The sequence below is a fragment of the Macaca fascicularis genome, chromosome 2 (genome assembly GCF_037993035.2).
Source record: "Macaca fascicularis isolate 582-1 chromosome 2, T2T-MFA8v1.1".
NCBI classification, from domain to species: Eukaryota; Metazoa; Chordata; class Mammalia; order Primates; family Cercopithecidae; genus Macaca; species Macaca fascicularis.
In genome coordinates, this window is record NC_088376.1 from 32,472,764 (window position 1) to 32,489,948 (window position 17,185).

At 40.6% G+C, this 17,185-nt stretch overlaps 1 pseudogene across 1 annotated transcript; it reads right to left on the reverse strand.

The window, feature by feature from the left end:
• Window positions 1-205: 205 nt before the first annotated feature.
• LOC135969622 (inosine-5'-monophosphate dehydrogenase 1 pseudogene) lies at window positions 206-16,418 on the reverse strand (annotated as a pseudogene). Its single transcript, XR_010584924.2, has one exon. The product of XR_010584924.2 is annotated as an inosine-5'-monophosphate dehydrogenase 1 pseudogene (transcript).
• Between the last annotated feature and the right edge of the window lie 767 nt (window positions 16,419-17,185).

Sequence of the window (17,185 nt, forward strand, 5' to 3'; positions counted from 1 at the left end):
ACTTCAAAATCACTGACATGATGTCAATCACAGACAGTTCTAAATACTCATCATGGTTTTACAGATATAACTTCCATTTTGTATAGATGGGGTTTACTTGCAGTAATAGACCTAAGGTGTGATATGATGAAGAAAATGAATTCAGTGCCCTTAAAATGCTGGGTCTCAGAGGCTTCCTTTTTACTTTAACTTTTTATTTTGAAAAATTTCAAATACAGTCGACTTTCTGTATCCATGGGTTCTGCCCTTGTGTAGATTCAACCAACCATCAACGGAAAATATCTGATCGTAATACAAAGAAATAACAAATGTTTGAGGTGATGGATATGTTAATTATCCTGATTTGATCATTATACATTCTATACATGTATCAAAATATCACACCGTATCCCGTAAATATGTGTGATTCTTATGTGTCAGTTAAAATAATAAAGACAAAAAAGAAATGGAAACTTTTTAAAATATTCAAAAAACAATAAAAATAATACAACAACAAAAATAATACAAATTAAAAAACAATGCAGTATAACAACTACTTATATAGCATTGACATTGTTTTAGGTATTATAAGTAATCTAGAGATAATTGAGTATACCAGAGGATGTGCATAGGTTAAATAATACTATTTTATACAAGGGACTTGAGCGTCCACAAATTATGGTATTAGCAGGGGGTCCTGGAACCACTCCCCCATGGATACCAGGGGACGACTCTATATACAAAAGTAAAGAAGACAATAGAATGAACTTTTATGAACCAGTCATCCAGATTCATTAATTACCAACTCATGGCCAATCCTGTTTTATCCATAACTGCCCCGCACAGCTGCTGCTTGGGGGAATCTTTGGAGGCCAGAAAGTAGTCTCGGTTCTTCTTCAGGTCCTGGTGTAATATCATTTCATCCATAAAAACCTCAGTGTATATCTAATATATAAACCTTCTTTTAAAAATATAACCATACCATCATTATCATACCTAAATAATAATTCCTTAGTAGCACTGTATATCCAACCAGTGTTTAAATTTCCCCACCATCTCATAAACTTTTTCAGTTTATTTATTGAAATTGGAATACAAATTGGTTCATAAATTGCAATTGGTTGGAATGCCCCTTAAGTTCCTTTTTTTAATCACAAGGTTCCCATTCCATCCCTTTTTGTTTTCTTTAAATTTTACTTGTAGAAGAAACTAGGTTATTTGTGCTATAGTTTCCCACAGTCTAGAGTTTCTGTTTTGGTTTTTGTTTTGTTTTTGGTGGAGGTGTTGAGACCTGCTTGATTTATTCCAATTATTTAATACACAATGATGCAACTGTGATCCCAAAGTGTGCAAAGTTAAAGCCTTCAACTGAAGCTGAGGAGAAGGCAGAAATGGTATACCTGGGGACGGTGGTGAGTCAGGAATGACAAGCAGGCGGCCATGACCAGGGCAGCCTCCTCCCCAGGGCCAGGGCCAGGGGAACTACCTAAGGAGCAGGATGCAAGGGTAGCCCAGGGCCGGGGAAGGGGGCAGAGACCTCCCCTTGGCCTAGGTCAAGAGCTCAGAAGTGCCACATGGCTGAGGGAGCAGCGGCCCAGGAAGGGCCAGAGGTGGGGCCAGGAGAGCACCATTTCCTGGGGGGATGGGGGCTGGGAGGTGCTCTACGGAAAAAGCCAGGAGGGGCTGCCTGCCCCTAGGGTGGGGGCTGGGCTGGAGCAGGCTGAAAGACCTGAGGCAGGCACAGGGCCTGAGACCCCGGCTGGCTGGGCTCAGGGGGCTCCCAGGGCAGCCCGGCCCAGGGAAAAGTCCTGACTCTGTAGGGGATACTGAGCAAGGGGCCGCAGACCCCTCAGGACTTCCCCTCCTCTCTCCCTGGAAAGCAGTTGGGGAACCTGTAGGGCAAACCTGTGGACCACTCAGTTATGGAGGGAGGTTGTGCCTGAAGGTGGACACTGGGGTGCGCCCCCTCCATCACCTCGGCCGCCACTGCTGTCCTCAGTACAGCTGCTTCTCGTAAGACTGCAGGCCGTGGATGCCACCCTCGATCTGGGCCCACATGGTCCACTTCTCAAACTTGAGCTCTCCTGAGTACATCATGGACCGAAGGGCAGACAGGCTGTGGGCTCCGCTATCCTGGCAGCCATGCTGGATGCCCGCTATGAGGTAGGGCACAAACTGCTGAATGGACCCTTTGTCCTGGATGGAGTCTGAGACACCCTGCGCGATCTTCATCTTATCCCCCTCACTGAAGTATCGTTTCTGGCTGCTGCTGCTCTTCCCCGTGGCATCCAGTGAGCCCATGCCACGGTACTTCTTGAGCCGCAGCCCATCTGAGAAGAAGCACATGCCAGGGGCCTCTGTGGTGGCGGCCAGCAGGGAGCCCATCACCACTATGGAGGCTCCAAGGGCCAGGGCCTTGACCGCAGGCCCCATGGTCTGGATGCCATCATTGGCTCTGATGGGCACACCAAAGTGCTGGGCATACTCGGCCACCTTGTACACAGCAGTGCCCTGGGGCCAACCACAGGCCATCACTTCCTGGGTGATGTAGATGGAGCCGCAGCCCATGCCCACATGCAGCCCATCCACACCAGCGTCAGTTCTTGGCCTGGGCTGCTGTCACCACGTTCCCCCCAATCACCTGGAGGTGGGGATACCTGGGTGAGCAGGTCCAGGTGGTGTTTGTCATCATCACAGGTGCCCACAGCTGCCCCGCACAGCAGCTGCTTGGGGGAATCTTTGGAGGCCAGAAAGTAGTCTCGGTTCTTCTTCAGGTCAGTGCAGGCGATGATGAACACCAGCTCATCTCAATCATTGACAATACGCAGCTTCCCTTTCTTGCTACATTTCAGTATCTCTTTTGCCTCTTTCAATGTCACGCCTGCTGGAGCCACCAGCAGCTCAATCCTTGGCGTCATCACCTCACTGAGGAGGGTGGTGTGGTCCTTCTCAGCAAGAAAGTCAATGTCTCGAGAAGTGACGATGCCCACCAACTTGCTGCCCATGGTGCCCATCTCGGTGATGATGCCAGAGAAGCCATGCGACATCTTGGCCTCCAGCACATCACCCACAGTGTGCGAGGGGCTCAGCACCATGGCCTGCCTGTTCAAACTTCTTGATCTTCTGCACCTCCTTGGCCTGAAACTCTGGGGTGCACTTGTGGTGAATGAAACCAATACCTCCCATCAGAGCCATCGCGATGGCTATGTCAGCCTCTGTCACAATGTCCATGGGGGAGGAGATCAGCTGCGTCTTCAGCGTGACCTTCCGGGTCAGGGCTGAAGTCAGGTCCACCTCATCAGCTATAAAGTCTGTGAATCCTGGGAGAATCAGGAAGCCCTTGTAGGTGAGGCTGTTGGTGCTGGCAAAGAGCTGCTGCACAGTGAGCCCATCCTTGGGCACACAGCTGGTGCTGCCGCTGATCAGGTAGTCTGAATGCTGCTGCCAGACCCCGAGACCCGACATAAACACCTGCGCGGCCGCCCGTGCTGCTGTTGCTGCTGCTGCAGGCTGGGCGGGCCGGGGGCGTGGGCAGTCTAGTTTTACGATTACATTTCTGTGTTATCATTTACGCAATCCCCTCTCTCTTCTTAAGGTAATAACTTCTTTTAAAGGTTTTTTTTTTTTTTTTTTTTTTTGAGACAGAGTCTCTCACTGTCACCCAGTCTGGAGTGCAATGGCACAATCTCGGCTCACTGCAACTTCTGCCTCCCGGGTTCAAGCGATTCTCCTACCTCAGCCTCCCAAGTAGCTAGGATTACAGGCATCTGCCACCATGCCTGGCTAATTTTTGTATTTTTAGTGGAGATGGGGTTTCACCATGTTGGCTAGGCTGTTCTCAAACTCCTGACCTCAGGTGATCCACCCGCCTCAGCCTCCCAAAGTGCTGGGATTACAGGTGTGAGCCACCACGCCCAGCCTAAAGTTTTTATATTCTATCTTTTCTTTAAAAAATAAGCTAAATGGCTGGGCACAGTAGCTCACGTCTGTAATCACAGCACTTTGGGAGGCCAAGGTGGGTGGATCACGAGATCAGGACATCAAGACCATCCTGGCCGACAAGGTGAAACCCTGTTTCTACTAAAAATACAAAAAATTAGCTAGGAGTGGTGGTGTGTGCCTGTAGTCCCAGCTACTTGGGAGGCTGAGCCAGGGGAGTCGCTTGAACCCACAAGGTGGAGATTGCAGTGAGTGGAGATCGCACCACTGCACTCCAGCCCGGTGACAGAGTGAGACTCAGTCTAAAAAAAAAAAAAAAAAAGAAAGTTAAACAATGGCATATCATACCATACATAATTTTCTGTGCCATGCTTTTTTCATTCAACTTTATACCTTGGTGATTACTCTATGGCAGTTTACAGAGGTGCTCCTCATTCCTTTTTTATAGCTGCATATTACTTCATCATGTAGACATTACATAACATATTCAACGAGTCCCCTGCTGATAGACATTTGAATTGTTTAAAGTTTGTTGCTATTTTAGGTAGTATTGCAATGAATAGCCAGTATGTCTCTTTGTATTTTTGCCAGAGTATCTTTGGGATAGAATCCTAGAAGGAAGACTGCTGGGACAAAAGATAATTGCATCATAATTTTGCTACAAATTGCAGAAGTGCTTCTTTTAAATGCAATGTATTTCTGGAAATTTTGTCATAAAAGAAATCCTGAAACAGATCCTATTTCAGTTATCTACTGCTATATAACAAATCATCCCCAAAAGTATGGCTTAAAACAACAACTACCATTTATTATTTGTCATGATTGTGCAACTAGGTTGGGACTCATCAAGAATGGCTTGTCTGTGCTTCATGGGGTGGCTGCTTCATGACTCCAGAGGAAGCTGGGATAGTTTGGCTAGACCTAGAGAATACAAGATGGCTTTATTCACCTGTTTTGTACCTCACTTGCAGTGGCTGGAATAGTTGGGTGCTAGGTACACTTCTCTCTCTCCATGTGGTCTTACATCATCCAGAAGGCCAAGCTTCTTAAACATGGTGTCCAGATCTCAAGACAGCAAAACTGGAAGTTGAAAGGCCTCTTAAGGCCCAAGCCCCAAAGTTAGGTAACATCCCTTCTACTGAATTCTATTAGCCAAAGCTATTCACATGGCCATCTATATTTAAGGGGAGAGGAAACAGACTCCATCTCTTGTTGGGAAGAGCAATGTACACATACAAAGATGAAAGAAATTGTTAATGGTCATCTTTGCAGATAATCTACCACAGATCCCAACTACATATATGCATTATATAGGCCATAAATATATGTCCTATTCTTATCTACTTGAGTATCAGCAGAAACTGTGGAAAGAGTCCATAAAGGTGATATGAAGTGAAACACTTCTGCATAGGGTGGTGTTAAAAAAGGGACCAAAAGTGGAGGTTATGTCTACCAAGGAAAAGGGTGAAGGTCTTGCTTTTAGGCAGGGCACTTAATCATCTATCTAGACAACTATCAGCAGCTTTTATATTCCTTTATTCTATTTGTGTTTATTCAAGAATACTGTTTCAGACTCAAAGAGTACAGTGATGAACATAACAGACAAATCCTAGCTCTTGTGGTATTTACATTCCAAATGGGGAAATACAGACCATGGTAAGGGATAGAAAGATATATAAGAATATCCTGCCCTTGAGGAAATTATAATGTTGTTGAAAGTGGGGGTAAAAGGCAATCATTGCCTAGTTAGAGATAACAAGAAGACAAATACAAACTTTGTATAAAGAGAGGTAAACACACACATATTAGAGCATCTGTTCTGCATAAGTAGCTACACCACCAGGAGGAATGTCTGTAAAGGTCCAGAAAGTAACGAGGAAGAAGAGTTAGGAGAAGGAGGGATCACTGTGGCCTGGGGGAGTCAGGGAAGACTTATGATGAGAGAGAGAGGCATAGGGGAACCAGAGCCTTTCGTTGTGTATCTGATGACATACTGGCAAGTCCCAGGGGCTGGTGTGATTAGAGCTTCTCACCAGGATAGCTTCCTTCTAAGATGGCCTCCCACTACTTGCTGAGAGAGGAAGACAAAGTGGGTTTTTAAAACTGGCTGATTTACCTGGTAAATAATGTACTTCTAGTCTATAAAATATTGTATTTTTCAAAGGCAAAAATGTTCAAGGGTTAGTCCTTGCTGCTCATATCGACATGCTCTCCCTTGATGAGCTCACTCAGTCTTGTGGCTTTACATAGCATCTAAATGCCAGTGACTCACAGAAGGGTAATATCTTCAGTTCTGACATCTTGCCATACTCATATCAACCATTTTATCTACACTTCCATTTGGAGATCTAACAGGCACTGTAAGCTTCACGTGGATAAAACCAACTGCTTGATTCTCCGTAGAAAAACTCTGCTCCTCTCCCAGTTTCCTTGTTAGTGGCACTACTACCACCAAATTACTCAGACCAAAGCAATGGAGTCTTGCTTGTTTTTTCTCTCACTCCATATCCAATCAGCTGTTGAACAACAGTTGAAGAACAGCAGCTGAACAATCCTGTTGTTCTATCCTTTGAATATATCTCTCAAACTGTCAAACTCCTAGCCTCAAGCTATCCTTCCACCTGGGCCTCCCAAAGCACCACCACACCCAGCCTACTAGAATATATCTCAAACTCAATTACTGCTCAATACTTCTTCCCCTGCACCAGCCCACCATCAACACTCATCTCCTAACTGATCTCTTGCTTCCTCTCATGCTATTCTCACTCTATTCCCTACAAAACTGTCTGGGGAAACTTTTAAATATACGGTCACTTAAAATCCCTGACTAAAACTCTTTAGAAAAAAAAGGAAATAAAATTAGAGGAAGAAAACATGGCCAGAAAAGAAAAGAAAAGAAGAAAAAAAAAATCTATAATGACTTATCATAGTAATTAAATTAAAATTCAAACTTCTACCCTTACAATTTTCCAGCCACACGGACCTTTCTTATGTTTCTTAAACATGCTGAACTTGTTGCTTCCTTGGGAATTTTACATTGCTCTTCCCCAGAATGCTGCTTCTCCAGATCTTTGGCTGAAAACTCCTTATTTTCTAGTTCTCAGCATTCAGGGTACCTTACAGATACCTTTCCTGACTATCCTATCTAAAGAAGCCCACAACCAAAACTCACTAACCAAGGCACAGTGGGTACGTTGATAAATATAACAGACAAGGTCCTAACGCTCGTGGCACTTATTTTCCAAATGGGGGAAATGCAAAACATGGTAAGAGACATCTTGTTACTCTGTTTTATACTCTTCAAACGTTGATCATGTTCTGAAAAAATATCTTATGTATTCATTTTCTTGTTCATGTCTATCTTGGCCATTCAGTATATATTAACAAAAGGAGATAGGACAGATACCTTAGCTATCCTGCGCTCCACAATGCCACTAGGCCTTACAGTAAGTACCTAGCATATAGTTGGATCTCAAAGTATCACTGAATATGCTTTTACATGTTCAAAAATACGGGAGTAACATCACAGCTATAAAGGAAAAACTCATTATAGTGGAAAAACTGTTAATGAACCCCTTTACCCAAATAATATCCTTCCCAACCTTGACATCTAATCCAACCCCAAAATTTTCCGATGTCAAGGGTTAGCGGACCCATTCCTTATATTGGCTACCAGGGAAATGTATGTCAGCCTAATTACATCAGAGCAACACACATTTCCTGGAGGGCAACACACTTCTTTGCTTCCTGTAAAAATGTATTCAAAGCTGTGTTAAACAATATTGTTATAGTTACGGATTCTTGTGGTATTTTCTTTGTTCCTTTGACATAAGCAATTGTGACCTAGCTAGAACCAAGTAGAGATAATGGAAAGACAAACAAAAATTTAGGAAAGTGGACAAAAGCAAACACAGATTAGGCCATCTGCTCTGCATTATATGATCTAACACAAACAACAATGAACCTGACTTTATATTCTGATGCTGGACAAATTATGTAGTCCTTCATGGTTCACGTTCTTCTGTCTGTAAAATCTGGACACTTGTGCTTATTTATTCTCCCCAATTTCCGTGTGAAATAGCTATTATTTTATTTCACAGAATTATGAAATGTTAGGCTCTGCGGAAGCTTGAGAATCATCTCATCTGTATCCAAATGTGGAGACTGAGGCCTGATGAGGTTAATTGATTTACCCAGGCTCATAGCTAATTATTGACAAACCTGGAACTTATAATAGAAATCGGATTTTCTGACCCTTAGGCAAGTGGGCTTTCTGCCTCACTATACTGCAATGTTTGCCTTAGTGTTTCGCTTTTGATGGAGGAGTGTATTATCTTCCAATTAGTATGTAATCCTTGAGGATGTGATAAGCTGTTCTTCCCACAGTAATTAGTTGGCCACATGTAAATAAATATTTATTAAATAAAGGAATGGTTTGCCATCAGTCCATGGCACCTGCCACCCTCTCTATGTTGCAATCATCTGCTGACCTTTCAGTCATTTCCTCTCATTCATTCAAAATTTTAGCATACAGGTCCCTGTCTTTCCACTGTGACTTGTTACTCTTGGTGACTTCAACAAGCACTAAACGATACATCTGACACTCTGGTCACTCAGTTTCTTGACTCCTCACTTCTCATGATCTTTTTCTCCACTCCACCTTAGCTACCCACTTCCATGCTCACGTACTATTACTCTAAAACCTTGATTTTAGGCATTCCATTATTTGACTACCTCCTTCTGTCTTCCTAGTTCACTTATTCTAATACACCCACTCTAACTCTTCTTTAATCCCATCAGGAACTCTGATCCTTTGGCCTCATCAATTTTTCATGGGCCTTCCTTTCCTCACTCTCCTCTTTATCCAGCCTAGATTCCATGGTCCATTACTGTAATCATCCTAGTTAAGGGTTTGTCAGTGTATACCCCTAAGGCCCTTACCACATTCTTTCTCCATCATACTGTCCTAAAAAAAAAAATTCCAATCTTGGTTAAAGCCAACTCTCTGCTTGATCTTTCACTGCACTAAAGCATGATATGAACCCTGATAAAACAGTTGCAATTGTGCTGACTGGTTAAATTTATGATCACAAACTATAGGAGTGTCTTCGGCAGTGCCCAATAATTCTACATTTCCTTGGCCAACCCTCTCCTTTTCTAGACAGCTTTCTCTCTCTTTAAACCATATACTCTTGATGCCCACTCCTCAATTTTACCTGATACCTTCATCTATTGATTTGCTAGGGAAAAAAAATAAAAGTAAGCAGAAAAGAGGTACTAGAATATTTTCCAATAATCTATCTTCCCCATCCCTCAACCTCCACCATTTAAAATGGTGCTAAATTTAGTATTTAGCTCTTACTAAAGGCTAAACTCCGTTGAGAGACAATTCTCTAAGAGTCTCTCACATTTCCTTGTTCCAGACTATGTAATCAAGGATTGAATGTTTCATAGCCCTGGAAGATAGAGATAGTGTCTGCCTCTGGAACAAACAGCAAGAATGTTTACTGTTCAATATAATAAAAACAATGTGTCTGGAGCAAAGGGTACACACCTTTATTGCCCAATATAAAAGATTCAGGTTCCCTAAGTTCAGACTTCCTCACTTGTAGTGCAACTCATTGCATATGCAGGTGTCACCTGGCCCTCTTCACATTGATCTGAGGAATTGGGGTGCAGGGAACTGGTGGTGTGAGAAATCAAAGCCTCTGTTTTTGACCCGGGAGTTTCCCGTTTGCTGAGCATCCATGAAATAGTGGCAGGCTAACTTGTTGGCTTACAAATACAATAAAATCTCAGACCCTTCAGAGTTCCTGACATGTTTTACTTTTGAACTACATCTCATTTCCTCCTGCCTTCTTAAGGACTTTGTGCCTGCAGGTATCTACTCTCTCTTGCATCACCAACTTTTCACCCTTTTAACTTTCAATTACTCCTCAGTCTATACATACAATATCTCCCATCTTAAAAGACAAAAATAACTTCCCTTAGGCATCTCATCTCTCTCCCTACCACTCCAAATCTCTGCTGTCCTTAATTTAAACAAAACCTCTTGGAAGAGTTGTCTGTATTCATTTTTTCCACTTCTTCACTTCTTACAATGAGTTCTGTTCCAAGTCATTCCAATTAGATTTTTATTTATGCTATTTTCTCAAAATACTTCCTAAGGTTGTCAACAAACTTCACATGGCCTAATCCAAAGGTCAATTCTCCTTTTCTTTTAAAGGAATTAGCAACACTCAACCAGTTGACCACTCTCTCATTGAAATACATTCTCTCTTGGTTTCTGGTTTCTCTTATCCCAGTCTCCTTTGCTGGCTCTTCCTACTTTATTGAGAAGATCACGTGGAGTTTTTTGGTGCTTTACTCCTCTTTCATTCTTGATTTTGGTAATTAGTAATGTTTTCTTGGTCAGTCTAGTTAAGGGTTTGTCAATTTTGTTGATCTTTTGAAATAAAAATCTTTTAGGGATTAAAATTTTTTATCTATTGTTTTTCTGCTCTAATATTTATTATTTTATTCCTTCTGCTTGTCTTGGGCTTAGCTTGCTCTTTGTTTTCTAGTTTCTTAAGATGGAAGCTTATGTTTTTCATTTGTCTTTTCTTCTTTTCTGATATAGGTATCGAAGTTATATTTATTTCTAAGTACTACTTTAGATATATCCCATAGATTTTGATGTTGTGTGTTTGTTTTCATTCAGTAAAACTTAATTTCCCTTGTGATTTCTTTGACTCATGGGTTATTTAGAAGTGTGTTGTTTAATTTCCAAATATTTGATGTTTTCTCAGGTTTCTTTCTCTTACAGATCTCTAAATTCCATCGTGGTCAGAGCACGTGCTTTGTACAATTACAACCTTTTTACAAATTTTATTGAGACTTGTTTTGGGCTCTATTACATAGTCTATCCTGGAGAATGTTACATGTGCACTTGAAAAGAATGGGTACTCTGAAGTCATTCAGTGGAGTGTTTTATAAATATCAGTTAATTGATAGTGTTGTTAAAGTCTTTGTTTTTATCAATTATTGAAAGTGGGGCACTGAAATATTTTTAAAATAATTCTTATTGTGTATATTTAAAGTATATAATATGATTTTGCAAAATACATATAGATAATAAAATAGTTCCTATAGTGAAGCAAATTAACATATCCATCATCTCACGTAGTGTGTGGCACTCACATTTTGTGTGGCAAGAGCAGCTATGGTCTACTCATTTAGCAAACATCTCCAATGCAATACACAACTATCAGCTATAGTCCTCATTTTGTACATTAGATCTCTAGACTTATTCATCCTACAGCGTTATATCATTTGAACTATATCTTCCATTTTCTCTCTTCCCACCTTTCTCCTAATAACCACTGTTTAGTCTGTATCTCTGTATACTTGAAATTTTTAAAAGATTCTGTATATTAATGAGATCATACAATATTTTTCTTTCTGTGTCTGGTTTATTTCTCTTAGCCTAATATCTTCCAGGTTCATCCATACTGTGGCAAACAGCAGGATCCCTCTTTTTTTTTTTTTTTTTTTTTTAAGACAGTCTCGCTGTGTTGTCCAGGCTGGAGTGCAGTGGCACGATCTTGACTCACTGCAACCTCTGCCTCTCAGGTTCAAGAAATTCTCCTGCCTCAGCCTCCCAAGTAGCTGGGTCTACAGGTGCCCAGCACCATGCCCGGCTAATTTCTTTTTACATTTTTAGTAGAGACGGGGGGTTTCACTATGTTGGCCAGGCTGGTCTTGAACTCCTGATCTTGTGATCTGCCCACCTCGACCTCCCAAAGTGCTGAGATTACAGGCGTGAGCCACTGTGCCTGGCCAGGATCCCTCCTTTTATAAGACTGAATAATATTCCACTGTGTGAGTATATATAACACATTTTCTTTATTCATTCATCCACTGACAGACACTTAGGTTGTTGTCAAATCTTGGCTGTTCTGAATAATGCCACAAAGAACATGGGAGTGCAGATATCTTTGCAGGGATTTGAGTATATAACCAGAAAGGGGATTTCCGGGTCATGTGGTACTTCTATTTCTGTTTATGAACTTCTATACTGTTTTCCATAATGGCTGCAACAATCTACATTCCCACCAAAAGTGTACAAGGGTTCCCTTTTCTCCACACACTTGCCAATACTTACCTCCTGTCTTTTTGATAACAGCTATCCTAATTGATGTGAGGTGGTAACTCGTAGTAGCTTTGATTTCCCTGATAATTAGTGGTGTTCAACATCTTTTCATATACCTATTAGCCATGTTTGTGTCATCTTTGGAGAAACAGGTCCTTTGCCCTTTTATATCAGCTTATATGTTTTCTTGCTATTGAGTTGTGTAAGTTCTGAAGTTTAGATATTAGCCCTTCAGCAGAGATATGGTTTGTAAATATTTTTTTCTCCATCTGTAGGTTGCCTTTTCATTTTCTTGTTTGTTTCCTTTGCTGTACAGAAGCATTTTAGTTTGATATAGCTCCATTTATTTATTTTTGCTTTTGTAGCCCAAGCTTTTGGTGTGATGTCCAAAAAATTATTGCCAAGGCCGTATCAAGCAGCTTTTTCCTTAGGTTTTCTTTTAGGACTTTTATGGTTTCAGGTCTTATGTTCAGATCATTTACCCATTTTAAGCTGATTTCTGTGCATGGTAAAAGGGTCCAATTTCATTTTTTTGCATGTGAAAATCCAGTTTCCCCAGCACCATTTACTGAAGAGATCATCCCTTCCCCATTATGTCCTCTTGGTGCCCTTGTTGAGAATTAATCATGTATGTTTGGATTTATTTCTGGAGTATTCTGTTCCACTCGTCTATGTGTCTGTCTTTATGCCAGTACCATAATATTTTCATTACTATAGCTTTGTAATGTAATTTTAAATCAGGAAGTGTGATGCCTCCAGTTTTGTTTTTCTCTTTTTCTTTACAAATTTTAGGATTGTTTTCTATTTCTATGAAGAATGTCATCAGGATTTTGACAGAGATTGCATTACATATGTATATTGCTTTGAATAGTATGAACATTTTAACAATATTCATTCTTCTGATTCACATGCACAATATATCTTTCCATTTATTTGTGTCTTCTTCAATTTCTTTCATGATGTTTTATAGTTTTCAGCATATAAGTCTTTCACCTCTTTGGTTAAATTTATTCCTAAGTATTTTTGTTTGATATTATAAATGGGGTTTTTTAAATGAAATCTCTACTATCGGTGAATTTGTTTCATCCGTTTATTTTGGAGGTCAGTTCTTATATAACATTTATTATTCTAGATGTATTGACTCCTTATCAAAATGTCTCCAGTAATATTTCTTGAGTTTAGTTTACTATTTTGATATTAATGTAGCCACTCCAGAACTCTTATGGTTACTGTTTGCATAATGTATCTTTTCCATCTTTCACTTTCAACCTACTTATGTCCTTGAATATCAGGTGTATATCTTGTTGTATTCAGTCTGATAATATCTGCCTTTTAGTGGAGATGTCTAGTTCATTTATAACCAATGTACTTATTGATACAGTGAGAATTTCTTTCACCATTCTGATGGTTATTTTCATTGTGTGTCATGTCTTTTTTTATTCCAATGTGGCAATATAATTATTAAAATTTAAGTTTATATAAAATGTCAACATATTTGGAAACTAATGATTTCTCACTAAACGTGCAAAATAAAGATAAATGAATAAATGACTCATACTTCTGTCAAAAATAATTTCATTTAATATTACGGTATACTGTCTTCTGGTCTTTAATTTTTTCCTATTCATAGATGTTTGCTTATTTTTGTTTATTTTTTAGAGTTTATATTATACTATGTATACAATTGTTGCATATTATTCTTATGTAGTCTATTATTTATATTTTTCATTGACTTCAACCACAGAAAAGATGTCAGCAGCAGAGAGATACTTGTAGTACTTAAGCAGAGATCCTCTTGAAAAAGCTTTTGAATAAATGAAATGGTTCTGAATGGCCCTATTTTTAAAATAACTGTACCTGGATGTCAGAGGGTTGGGCTGAAATAAAAGGTATCTGAGAAGCATTTGCTGCATCAGGAATCTTGGTGTTAACATAGTTGATATTAGCTTCTATTTGTGAAACAAAACAAAGAAAAGGTCACGTTTGATAAAATTCACCTCTAAGATGGCTGGACTTAGTGTCTTGGGGGAGTGGTGTGAACTACTGATTACATATGTGTGTGTGCATATATTCTCACATAATGTCAAGCTTATTGATTTTATGGCATTCAACCCTTTCGTCTGTTTCTCTCGGCTCACTGCAACCTCCACCTCCTGGGTTCAAGTGATTCTTCTTCCTCAGCCTTCAGTTGGGATTACAGGCAGGCATGTGCCACCACACCCAACTAATTTTTGTACTTTTAGTAGAGAGGGGGTTTTGCCTTGTCAGCCAGGCTGGTCTTGAACTCCTGACCTCAAGTGCTCTGCCAGCCTCGGCCTCCCAAAGTGCTAGGATTACAGGCATGAGCCACCACACCTGGCCTGTTTTTAATCGGGCATTTGCCAATTACTCTACACAGTTTCAGCAAATTTTGCTTAAAGTGGTTAAATGCACACAAGTTCATGACTACATGGTGGCTGTTTATCTTTTTGGTGGATAGTTCCTTTTATGACTACATATTACTTGTTAATTCCTATAAATCCTTCTTGCCTTAAATTCTTATGTCTGATATTGTTATTAGATGAATAATTTTTTGATTAATATTTTCTTGGCATACAGTTCTTTTAAAATCCTTTCCTTAAACTTTTGCGATATGTTTTAACCATATATCTTGCAAATAGCTGGTTTTTTAAGAAACCCAGTCTGATTGTGTTTGTTATTTTTTTATTGATAGGTCGATCCATTTATATTTATTGTGATTAACAAAATCGTTAGACTTCCTTGTACAATCTCATTTGAATTGCCTATTTATCATGCTGTTAATTTGCCTCTCTTTATCTCTTTTGCCTACTATTCCATTAACTAAGTTTTTTCTCTATAGGTTTGAAAGTTCCACATTCTATTTCTCTTATTCTGGTGAATACCTTTAAATGTTTAACCTTCCTATATTTGGGATACTTTTCTGATTATAGGTTCTACCTACCCAGGATAGAATTGAGAACTCAAATTTCCTGCCTCTCATTAAGTTGGAATGCAGGCCTGTGACATAGGCTCTACTTACTAGATGTACCCATGGAAATGTAAGGAATGTGAGGATACAAGCTCTTCAGACAGTTACTACTCTCCTGACTACAAGATCAAGTGCCAGACACAGAATTGACACTGATCCTGGGAGCAGGAGCAAATGAAGAAAAGTTGAGCTCCTCATATTTGGAGCTTGATGGGAACAGCATGCCAGTTAGTTCTGGCGTGGTTTCACGCATTTTTCTAAAAGTTTAGCTCAGGATTGTTTTTCCAGCTCTCTCAATAATTTTGTTACAAATTTTTAAAATTCCTGCATGGACTCTGTTGTTTACAACAAAGAACCTTAACCAATATAATAACTTGTTAAAGTCTAAAGTGAAGGAATATTTCATTGCCTTTGAATAAAATAACTCTAGAATATTTTAGCTCAGAACTCCCTCCTACCATCATCTACCATATTTTAATAGATATTTTAATTTCACCTGGTTTTAAAATTCCAAAATACTAGCACGTAAAAACACACTACCAAGATATTTGCTAAATTGTTTATTTTTTTCTTCAGGGTTCAGCTTTTTTGTTGTTGGAGTATATTCCCTAGGACTTCTTTCAATGAGTACGTGTGCATCCTAAATTTTGAAAATGTGTTTATTTTGTCCTTTCTCTTGAAAGATGGTTTAGCTAGGTATAGAATTCTAGTTTCTCAGTTTTGGTCTGTTAACACTTTGAAAATGTGTTCCATCATCTTCTGTCACCAACTGTTGCTGACAAATCTGCTGACAGGATGGTAAGTCATTTCTGTTAGGGTAATTTGACTTTTCTCAGTGGAAACTTTTAACATAATTTTGTTATGTTTGGTATTCTTTAATTTCACTACTATGTACAGGTCTCAATTTCTTTTTTTTTTTTTTTTTTTTTTTTTTTTTTTGAGACGGAGTCTCACGCTGTTGCCCAGGCTGGAGTGCAGTGGCGCGATCTCGGCTCACTGCAAGCTCCGCCTCCCGGGTTCCCGCCATTCTCCTGCCTCAGCCTCCTGAGTAGCTGGGACTACAGGCGCCCGCCACCGCGCCCGGCTAATTTTTTGTATTTTTAGTAGAGACGGGGTTTCACTGTGGACAGGTCTCAATTTCTAAAATTTATTCTGCTTGAGACAGTGTACTCCTTTGATCTGACAACTCACATTTTTCAAGTCTGAAAATTTCTCAGACATCATCTCTGGAGATGACCTCTCCTTCCTTCTCTCCTCCTGAAACTCTTTTAGATATATGTTGGACCTTCTACTTCCAGCCTCTGGGTCTCTGAACTTACCTTTGCTTCCTTCCTTCCTTCCCCTTTCCTTCCCCTTCCCTTCCCTTTCCTTCCCCTTCCCTTCCCCCTCCCCTCCCCTCCCTTCCCTTCCCTTCCCCTTCCCTTCCCTCCCCTTCCCCCTCCCCTCCCCCTCCCCTCCCCCTTCCCTTCTCCTTCCCCTTCCCCTTCCCTTCTCCTTCCCCTTCCCCTCCCCTCCCCTCCCCCTCCCCTCCCCTCCCTTCCCCTCCCTTCCCCTCCCCTTCCCCTCCCTTCCTCTTCCCCTTCCCCTTCCCCTTCCCCTTCCTTTCCTTTCCTTTCCTTTCCTTTTCTGATGCAGTCTTGCTCTGTCATCCTGGCTAGAATGCACTGGGATATTCACAGCTCATTGCTCAGCCTTGAAGTTCTGGGCTCAAGGGATCCTCCCACTTCAGCCTCCCAAGCAGCTAGGATTATGGATATGTGCCACCATGCCCAGATAACTTTTATTCTTAGTAGAGATGAGGTCTTGCTACGCTGCTCAGGATGGTCTTGAACTCCTGGCTTTAAGCAGTCCTCCTTCCTTGGCCTCCCAAAGTGCTGGGATTACAGGTGTGAGCCACTGTGCTTCGCCCTTTTGCTGCTTTGTTAGTCTATTACATGCATTTTCATAAGATGGGATTATCTGCCTAAAAAGCCTTAAATATATATCTATTTCCTACCACATAAGCTGCTCTTCTGGCTTTCAAGGTCCTTATGCATCCAGGCTCTGCCATTGATTAGCTGGGTAACTTTGGGAACACACAATTTCTTTGGGCTCCAGTTCCCAACATAAAAAGGTTAATAAAATATTTAAATGAAGTAAGCATATAA